Here is a 10,459-nt window from a genome sequence, read left to right as displayed (position 1 = left end):
AAACTTTAGCTGTATTCAGCTGTTTTCATGATTTCTTCAAATTCCTTTTATGTTTATTTTAGTATTAAAAACATCCAGAAAATTATATGGACAACTTAAGACTATCACTGACATTAATCACAAAACCTATTTTCTAATGCAGTGTCTGAAAAGTTCATTTTTGACAAATGGAGTCTTTGACTTTATAAACTAGTATGGGCAACTTGCTTCCATGATGAGTACAGCTTTAAATCTTTCAAGGAGACACTGAGAAATGTTTATAAATGCACAAATGCTACCTAGAGAAGTCATTCAATCAAAGCATTTATAATAGAGTCAGAATACAAATGTATTCTGGCTAATCGGCCAAAGGTGCAAGCACTTTACAGCTTGCACCAGTCGCATTTTTCTCATGAAAAAATACCACCAAATAAATGAGAAAGTGCTAATGTGTTTAATTGCATTGCAGACCTCAGGCAGATAGACATTTCTTTTAAAAAGTCACTCATTAAAACACTGAATGCCAGATGTTGTGATTCACAGCAATTGCCCTACTTGAATGATGAATAAAAAACATTATCTATCTCTGTGGGGAAGTAGATCTGAAAATATTTAGATAAGAGAATAGCTAACTAAAATAAATAAATAAATAAAAACAAAAAATAAATATGGATTTTTCAAATTTCAGTGTATTGGTTTTGGATTTGAAATATATCTTTTGTTGCTGTAGTGAACATATACTCCTACTTACAAAATATCCAATGTCTTTAAGGAATCGAGTTCAATGTACAGCTAAAATTTTAAAGTTTTAAAAAATGGTCCAGGTTATGATCCCAAAAACTTTACAGGCCTGAACTACCTTTATCCAAAGAATTTTGAATCTACACTCCAAAATATCACCATCATCCTGGCTTTTTATCTTGTAAATACATGCTGTTTTGTTGGGGATTTGGAGAGAAGAGATGACTAATAAATCTCAATGACTTAATAACTACACCATTATTAATGGGTAAGATGATAGCTCAAAACATAGATACTATTAGATCATACCTCAATTCAAATATATATTTATTTAAAATCAGTCATTTTCATTTCAGTGGATGAGGGAGGGGGGAAAATTTCTGTCCTCAAATTGCTAAAAGTATCTTGGAACTATTATGTATTTCTTACAAATTTGTTCACGTGGTTTTTGCATTTTTCTATTGTATTTATGTAATCATGTAGACTTTATGGTAAATATCACAAAATTCATCTTTGAAATAAATGAGCAAATTATATGAAAACAGTTAAATTTTCAAAAGAGAATAATAGATATTAGATTTATAATTTTACTGGTTTAGGTAATACCCAGGTGAGCAAATTCCCTCTACCAATGCAAGTTTGCACTTTCTCTTTAATTTATAATCTTAAGGAATTGCCTGGAGGACTGACAGGTTAAGTGACTTCCCCGGGGGGCACACAGACATTAAGTTAAAAAGAAAGGAATAGAGCCCTTGTCTTCTCAGCTTAGAGACTTATTTGCAAGCCACTCTATACCATGCTACTGCTCACCTTTTCTACAATGGGACAAAATACAAACCTTACATAGTGCACTTGCCTTCAGGGCTGCTGTAATAGCATTCCTGGCTAGTAATATCGTTTTCTGTAAGTACAGCATTGTTACCAAGCAAATTATTGTAACATATGTCCTGAGTTTGATTTTCTTAAGGCTTTAACATAAAAATAATGATGATGAAAATAATGATGATGATATAGACAAAGTGATGGGAACTGATCAAAACAAAGAAAAAGGATCCAAAATTACAATCTAGGAATAGATGTATACATAGGGATGAACATTTGTGAATTTATAGCAGATAAAAGCTGCTGGTTTCTTCAGCTGCTCAGAGCTAATGAGGCCAAGGTCAAGAGGTCAGTTCCCATGTGGGCCAGTTAACTTTATTCTCTTGCATAACCACATTCTGCAACTCAAGTCCTACTGAAGAAAGGTCAGTAACAACATCTTTGTATGTACAAATGATGGTATGTTATTATTATTAGTGGTATTATTCAATCAACACATCTGTCCATGATTGACATTTGAAATAGTTCAATATTTAATAAGTAAATCATATTATTCTAATTCTTAAGGTTTATAAAGTTCTTTCTTCTTAGCAGATTTAAGAAGTTGTAGGTAGTGTAATATTACCTCTTTCTTGCAGATGAAAAAACTGAAATGAGAGACATTATTTGCCCAGAGTTTCATGGTTAATAAATGGTATTCTGATTCCATGGCATTAAAGGAAATGTCATTTTTGACATGGGTTCTAAGTTCATAGAGCTATGTTAAGTGCTAAAATATAAGAGAAAATTGACACAGACTCTGTCCTCAAACAAGATTTCACAAATGTACAGAAGGGAAGATGCTATAAACCAAAATGTGTATGATTTACCGGAGAATAGGAAGAATAAAGAGGAGGTCTTAGTAAGGCACATGAGAAAATGTGAGGAAGGAGAGGTTAATTCCACATTGGGTGCTTTGATTGGTTAGGTAACATTGGATCTGGCTCTAGAACGAAGAGAAAAAAAGGACTAAGGTAGAGATATGGAGGAATTATATTCTAGTCATGAGAATGGAAGTATGGTGGTATGAATGAATGGAAATGGAAGACAATGAAATTAAGGAAGAAACACCAACCAGGGTGATATTACATTATGGAAGGCCGTAAATAGCAATCTAAGGAGCTTGTATTTTATCTCATAAGCTCTTTCTTCTTATTGTTCAGTCATTATTCAGTCATATCCAAGTCTTCATTTCCCCATTTGGGGTTTTCTTTTTTAATTTTTTTTTTAATTTGGGATTTTCTTGACAAAAATACTATAATAATTTGCTCTTTCCTTCTGTAACTCATTTTTACAGATAAGGAAACTAAGACAAGCCTACTTGAAACATACCAAATCTTGGCCAGACTCACACAGCTAATCAATGTCTGAGGCTAGATATGAACTCAGGAAGATGAGCTACCCAGACTTACACTGAGTATTTTATCCACTAGTTGCTCCTTAGTGTGAATTATGTATAATCAAAGATATATGCTCGGTGAAGAGATGTGGTCAGACTTGTGGATTATTAATAATTATCTTAGTAGTTATATGGATGATGGGATAGACAGAGGAGATATGAGGGGCAGGAAAGCCAATTAGAAGACCATTATAAAAGTTCAGGGTAGAGTTAATGAGGATAGAATTAAGTTCAAGAATCTAAGTGTGGTGAGATGCATATTGAAAACTTTAGACTTCTTTCATTAATATTAAATACATTAAAAATAGCTACTGTACTGTAAGCTATTATTGTTGTCTTCATATTGATAATAATTAATGATAGGTGAAACAGTAACTTGCAGTCAGGAAAATTCATCTGTTCAAGTTCAGTTCAAGTCCAGCCTCAGAAATTACAGTCACTAACCCTGTTTGTCTCATCTGTAAAATGAGCTGGAGAGGAAATGACTAAGTACTCCAGCATCTTTGCCAAAAATATTCCAAATGAGGTCACAAAGTGCCAGATACAACTAAGAAACGACATCAGTTATATTACTGTCAGTCTCTAGTTATCTAGTTATCATTGTACACATTTTGTTCTAACATTCTTTTCCACAGGATAGAGAGATTGATTTATATAAACAGCATTTCTTAAGTGTTTACTATCTATTATGGGTAATTAAAACTGTCCTTTCCCCTTAGAAACTATATTCTAATGGGGGGAGGGATACAAAACTGAAAGCAGAGATAGAAATTACAATGGGGACTTCAAAAATGTCATGAAAAGCAAGATGTGGAGACATCCAAGAAGTTGTATGGATGCTTGGTTCCAAAAAAGAGGAAGCAAAAGTTCATCCATCAAACTCTGATTTTCCAGGAAGTTGAAAGTCTAAGGGAGTATGTCATTTATATAACTATAAAATATGAAGGAAGTTTAATAAGAATTTGAACATCAAGGACTGAATTTTTTACAAGATATAGAATTTAGATATCATCTATTCTAATTACCTATTTTTCACTTGTGAAAACTTAAATTCATAATGTTCAAGTAATAAATTCAATGTCACATATAGGTGCTAGAAATCTTTAACCAGACTCCAAGTCTCAGAATCTTAAAGGTAAAAGGGACTTAAGAGGTTATCTATTTCAAACCCTATTGAGAACTGTAAGATTGTCTACCAAATCCCCAAAATCCTTACCTTTGATGTCTTGTGATGGCAAGCTTAATATCCATCTTTCTTCAATCCTTCTACTTTGTTATAGGTATAATTGTTAAGAAATACTTTAGACCGGGCCAAGATGTCAGCGAGGAGGCACACAGCTGCTTGAGCTCCGCATTTTCTCTCAGAATTTACTTCATGACAAGCCTTGGAATTAATGCTTGACCGGAAAAGAAACCCACAAATAATCACCAACAGAAGACATCCTTGAAATTCGACAGAAAAGGTCTGTGTTTGCTCGGGGGAGGGGACAAACAGACTGGGCCCAGCCTGTGGGCAAGCAGCGAGAGCGGGGCAGGCAGCTCACACAGCTCAGACCAGAGTGGGGAGGGTGTGATCTCTTCCATTTCTTCAAAACTACCTTTAACTCAGTCTGGATATTCCAACTTGGCAGCAAGCCAGGAGCAGCAGAGAAGGTGTAAACACTGGAGGTAAAGAATAAAACCCCAGAAAGCTAGCATCTCTTCAGACCCAGCCACCCCCAAGTACCTTATTGGAAAGACAACAGACCTGGAAAACAGATCCAGGAGAGACAATTTGAGGATAATTGGACTCCATGAAAAATGTGAGGGAAAAAAAGAGCCTGGACACTATTTTCCAGGAAATTACCAAAGAGAACTGCCCAGATGTTTTGGAAACAGAGGGTAAAATAGACATTGAAAAAATTCATCAATCACCTACTGAAAGGGACCCTAAAATCAAAATGCCAAGAAATATAGTGGCCAAGTTCAAGAACCATCAGACAAAGGAAAAAAATATTGGAAGCTGCTAGAAAAAAGCAATTCAGATATGGAGGAGCCACAATAAGGATAACCCAGGATCTAGCAGCGTCCACATTAAAGGAACAAAGGGCCTGGAATATGATATTCCTAAAGGCTAAGGAACTTGGTATGCAGCCAAGAATAACTTACCCAGCAAAAATGAGCATCCTTTTCCAGAGAAGAAGATGGACATTTAATGAAATAAATGAATTCCATCTATTCTTGATGAAAAAAACAGATCTACACAAAATGTTTGATCTTCAAATACAGAACTCAAGCAATTTCTAAAAAGGTAAAAAGAAATCTTGAGAACTATATTTCTGCCATAAAGATATGTAAAGAACACATGTATAATTTGTCCTAGAAACTAGAGGTGGAAAGGAAATTATGTCATAAAAAAGGGTAAAGTGGTGGTATTACATCTTATGAAGAGGCAAAGGTAACCGATTATATCTGAGAGAAAGAAAGGAGGGGGAGAACATAGTGTGTATCAATAGACATATTCGATTTATGGTGAAACTTCTTCCACTTCTTGAAAAGTGAGAGGGGAGAAGAGACGGAGGAGAGGAGAGGAGAGGAATAAAGCAACAGGGTGCAACAGAAGCAACAGAGGGACCCAACAAGAAGAGGTGGAGCTCTACTAGAAGAGGTGGAGCTAGGGGAGACCAAGACATAGACCGATGGACCGAGAGAACGAGGAAGACAGGGAGAAAAAAGGGGATTGAGGCACTCAGTGTAGACACATAGCATCTAAACCGAGATCGAGAGAAAGTCAGAGAAATAAAGAGAAAGAGAGAGAAAGGAAGAAAGAGCTAGAAGAGCAAAGATTGTGGACAAGCAGCTAAAGACAATGGCAACCAGTAGCGCCACCACTGAGGAGGAGCAGAGCCTCCTGGAATGTGAGCTCTATGTCCAGAAGCATAATATCCAGGCACTCCTTAAGATTCCATTGTACAGCTCAGTACTGTTCAGCCTAATAGACCCATGGAATTCCTTAGGGAATACTTTGAGAGACTGGAGAAGGAGGAAACAAAACAGCTCCAGACTCTGCAGAAAGCAAGTACCCAATCTGATTCAAAGGAAGACGAAGTTTCTCCTCCACCTCCCAATCCTGTGGTTAAGGGTTGGAGGCGACGGGGGGCTATCAGTGCAGAGGTGTATACCGAGGAAGATGCTGCATCATATTAGAAAGGTTATTCCAAAAGATTACAAGACTATGGCTGCTTTAGCCAAAGCCATTGAGAAGAATGTCTTGTTCTCACATCTTGATGACAACAAGAGAAGTGATATTTTTGATGCCATGTTCCCAGCCTCCTTTATTGCTGGAGAGACTGTAATTCAACAAGGTGATGGAGATAACTTCTATGTGATTGATCAAGGAGAGAGGGATGTCTATGTCAACAATGAGTGGGCCACCAGTGTTGGAGAAGGAGGGAGCTTTGGAGAACTTGCCTTGATTTATGGAACTCCTAGAGCAGCAACTTTCAAAGCCAAGACAAATGTAAAATTATGGGGCATTGACTGAGACAGCTACAGAAGAATCCTTATGGGAAGCACATTGAGAAAGCGGAAGATGTATGAAGAATTCCTTAGCAAAGTTTCTATTTTAGAGTCTCTGGACAAATGGGAACGTCTCGCAGTAGCTGATGCATTGGAACATGTTCAGTTTGAAGATGGGCAGAAGATTGTAGTTCAAGGAGAACCAGGAGATGAATTCTTCATTATCTTAGAGGGTTCAGCTGCTGTGCTACAGTGTAGGTCGGAGAATGAAGAATTTGTTGAAGTAGGATGATTGGGGCCCTCTGATTATTTTGGTGAAATTGCACTTTTGATGAATTGTCCATGAGCTGCCACAGTGGTTGCTCATGGCCCCTTGAAATGTGTTAAACTGGACCGAACCCCATTTGAACGTGTTCTTAGCCCCTGCTCAGACATCCTCAAACACAACATCCAGCAGTACAATAGCTTTGTGTCACTGTCTGTCTGAAATGTGGCTCCCCCTGCTTCAGCCTGTGCTTCACCAGTCCTTTTCCTCATTTGCAGCACCATGTGGCCATTGTCATTGTGGCTTCCTGTCTGTTTATATAAGAAAAAGAAAAAAAGTTGCTTTCATTGCACCATTTTTAATTTGGAGCATTAGTTAAAGTGCTCTGTGTCCCGTTTAATAAATAGAGTTATATGGAAAAAAAAAAAAAAAAAAAGAAAAGTGAGAGGGAAGGAGTAAGCTAAGGGGAAGGGAATACAGAAATTTTGAGGAAAAGGGGTAAAATAGGGGGAAAAACTTTAAAGTGGGGGAGAGATACTAAAAAGGGAGGGCTGTGAAAAGCAAGTGGTGCTCACAAGTTCAATACTGGGGAGGGAGGTAAGAGGGAAGGAAAGGAGAAAAGCATAAGCAGGGGTTAAGCAATATAGATGGCAAGCAATATAGAATTAGTCATTCTAACCATAAATGTGAATGGGGTAAACTCCCCCATAAAGAGGAAGCAGTTAGCAGACTGGATTAAAAGCCAGAATCCTTCTATATGTTGTTTACAGCAAACACATCTGAAACAGGGTGATACATTCAGAATAAAAGTAAAAGGGTGGAGCAGAATCTACTATGCTTCAGGTGAAGCCAAAAAAGCAGGGGTAGCCATCCTCATCTCACATCAAGCAAAAACAAAAATTGATCTAATTAAAAGAGATAAGGAAAGGCATTATATCCTGCTAAAGGATAGCATAGATAATGAAGCAGTATCAATATTAAACATATTACACACCAAGTGGTGGAGCATCTAAATTCTTAAAAGAGAAATTAAGAGAGCTGCAAAAAGAAATAGACAGCAAAACTATAATAGTGGGAGATCTCAACCTCAATCTCAACTCTCAGAATTAGAGAAATCAAACCACAAAATAAATAAGAAAGAAGTCAAAGAGGTAAATAGAATACTAGAAAAGTTTGATATGATAGATCTTTGGTGAAAGCTAAATGGAGACAGAAAGGAGTACACTTTCTTCTCAGCAGTTCATGGAACCTATACAAAAATTGATCATATACTAGGACATAAAAACCTCAAAATCAAATGCAGTAAGGCAGAAATAGTAAATGCATCCTTTTCAGACCACAATGCAATGAAAAATACTTTCAATAAAAAGCCAGGGGAAAACAGACCAAAAAATAATTGAAAATTGAATAATCTTCTACTAAAGAATGATTGTGTAAAACAGCAAATCACAGACATAATTAATAACTTCACCCAAGAAAATGACAATAATGAGACATCATACCAAACTGTGTCGGGTATAGCCAAAGCAGTAATAAGGGGAAGTTTTATATCTCTAGAGGCCTACTTGCATAAAATAGAGAAAGAGAAGGTCAACGAATTGGGCTTACAACTAAAAATGCTAGAAAAGGAACAAATTAAAAACCCCAGACAAACACGAAACTTGAAATTCTAAAAATAAAAGGTGAGATTAATAAAATTGAAAGCAAAAAAAAAAAAAAAAAAACTATTGAATTAATTAATACAACTAAGAGTTGGTTCTATGAAAAAAAAAACAACAAAATAGACAAATCTTTAGTAAATCTGATTTAAAAAAGGAAAGAGGAAAATAAAATTGTTAGTCTTAAAAATGAAAAGGGAGAACTCACCACTAATGAAGAGGAAATTAGAACAATAATTAGGAGCTACTTTATTCACATTTATGCCAATAAATTCGATAACTTAAATGAAATGGAAGAATACCTTCAAAAATATAGCTTGCCCAGATTAACAGAGGAAGAAGTAAATAGTCTAAATAGTCCCATTTCAGAAAAAGAAATAGAACAAGCTATTAACCAACTTCCTAAGAAAAAATCACCAGGACCAGATGGATTTACATGTGAATTCTACCAAACATTTAAAGAACAGCTAACTCCAATGCTATATAAACTATTTGAAAAAATAGGGATTGAAGGAGTCCTACCAAATTCCTTTTATGACACAGACATGGCACTGATACCTAAACTAGGTAGGCTGAAAACAGAGAAAGAAAATTATAGACCAATCTCCCTAATGAATATTGATGCTAAAATCTTAAATAAAATATTAGCAAAAAGACTACAGAAAATCATCCCCAGGATAATACACTATGATCAAGTGGGATTTACACCAGGAATGCAGGGCTGGTTCAATATTAGGAAAACTATTAGCATAATCGATAATATAAATAACTAAATTAACAAAAACCATATGATCGTCTCAATAGATGCAGAAAAAAACATTTGATAAAATCCAATATCCATTCCTACTAAAAACACTTGAGAGTACAGGAATAAATGGACTATTCCTTAAAATAATAAGGGGCATATATTTAAAACCGTCAGTAAACATCATATGTAATGACGATAAACTGGAACCTTTCCCAGTAGATCAGGAATGAAACAAGGCTGCCCACTAACAACATTACTATTCAATATTGTACTAGAAACACTAGCCTCAGCAATAAGAGCTGAGAAAGAGATTAAAGGAATTAGAGTAGGTAATATCATTCTTTGCAGATGATATGCAGATAGAGAACCCCAAAGACTCTGCTAAAAAGCTATTAGAAATAATTCAGAACTTTAGCAAAGTTATAGGATTCAAAATCAATCCACATAAATCCTCAGCATTTTTATACATTACCAACACAATCCAACAGCAAGAGATACAAAGAGAAATTCCATTCAAAATAAGAGTCGATAGTATAAAATATTTGGGAATATATCTACCAAAGGAAAGTCAGGATTTATATGAGCAAAATTACAAAACACTTGCCACAAAAATAAAGTCAGGTTTAAATAATTGTAAGGACATTAAGTGCTCTTGGATAGGCCGAGCAAATATAATTAAGATGACAATACTCCCTAAACTAATCTATTTATTTAGTGCTATATCAATCAGACTCCCAAGAAACTATTTTAATGACCTAGAAAAAATAACAACAAAATTCATATGGAAGAATAAAAGGTCGAGAATTGCAAGGGAACTAATGAAAAAAAGTCAGATGAAGGTGCTCTAGGTGTACCTGATTTAAAGTTATATTATATAGCAGCAGTCACCAAAACCATTTGGTATTGGCTAAGAAATAGACTAGTTGATCAGTGGAATAGGTTAGTTTCACAGGAAAATATAGTGAATAAAAATAGCAATCTAGTGTTTGACAAACCCAAAGATCCCAGCTTTTGGGATAAGAATTCATTATTTGACAACAGCTGCTGAGAAAACTGAAAATTAGTATGGCAGAAACTGGGCATGGACCCACACTTAAAACCACATACTAAGATAAGATCAAAATGGGTCCATGATTTAGGCACTAAGAACAAGATCATAAATAAATTAGAGGAACATAGGATAGTTTACCTCTCACACTTGTGGAGGAGGAAGGAATTTTTGACCAAAGGAGAATTAGAGATCATTATTGATCACAAAATAGAAAATTTTGATTATATCAAATTAAAAAGCTTTTGTACAAACAAAACTA

General features: G+C 35.5%; 1 pseudogene; it reads left to right on the top strand.

The window, feature by feature from the left end:
- Positions 1 to 5,797: 5,797 nt before the first annotated feature.
- On the top strand, positions 5,798 to 7,184 carry LOC141549398 (cAMP-dependent protein kinase type I-alpha regulatory subunit pseudogene; annotated as a pseudogene).
- Positions 7,185 to 10,459: the final 3,275 nt, after the last annotated feature.

The sequence above is a fragment of the Sminthopsis crassicaudata genome, chromosome 1 (assembly GCF_048593235.1).
Source record: "Sminthopsis crassicaudata isolate SCR6 chromosome 1, ASM4859323v1, whole genome shotgun sequence".
Lineage (NCBI taxonomy): Eukaryota > Metazoa > Chordata > Mammalia > Dasyuromorphia > Dasyuridae > Sminthopsis > Sminthopsis crassicaudata.
This window is presented reverse-complemented; position numbering and strand designations above follow the sequence as displayed.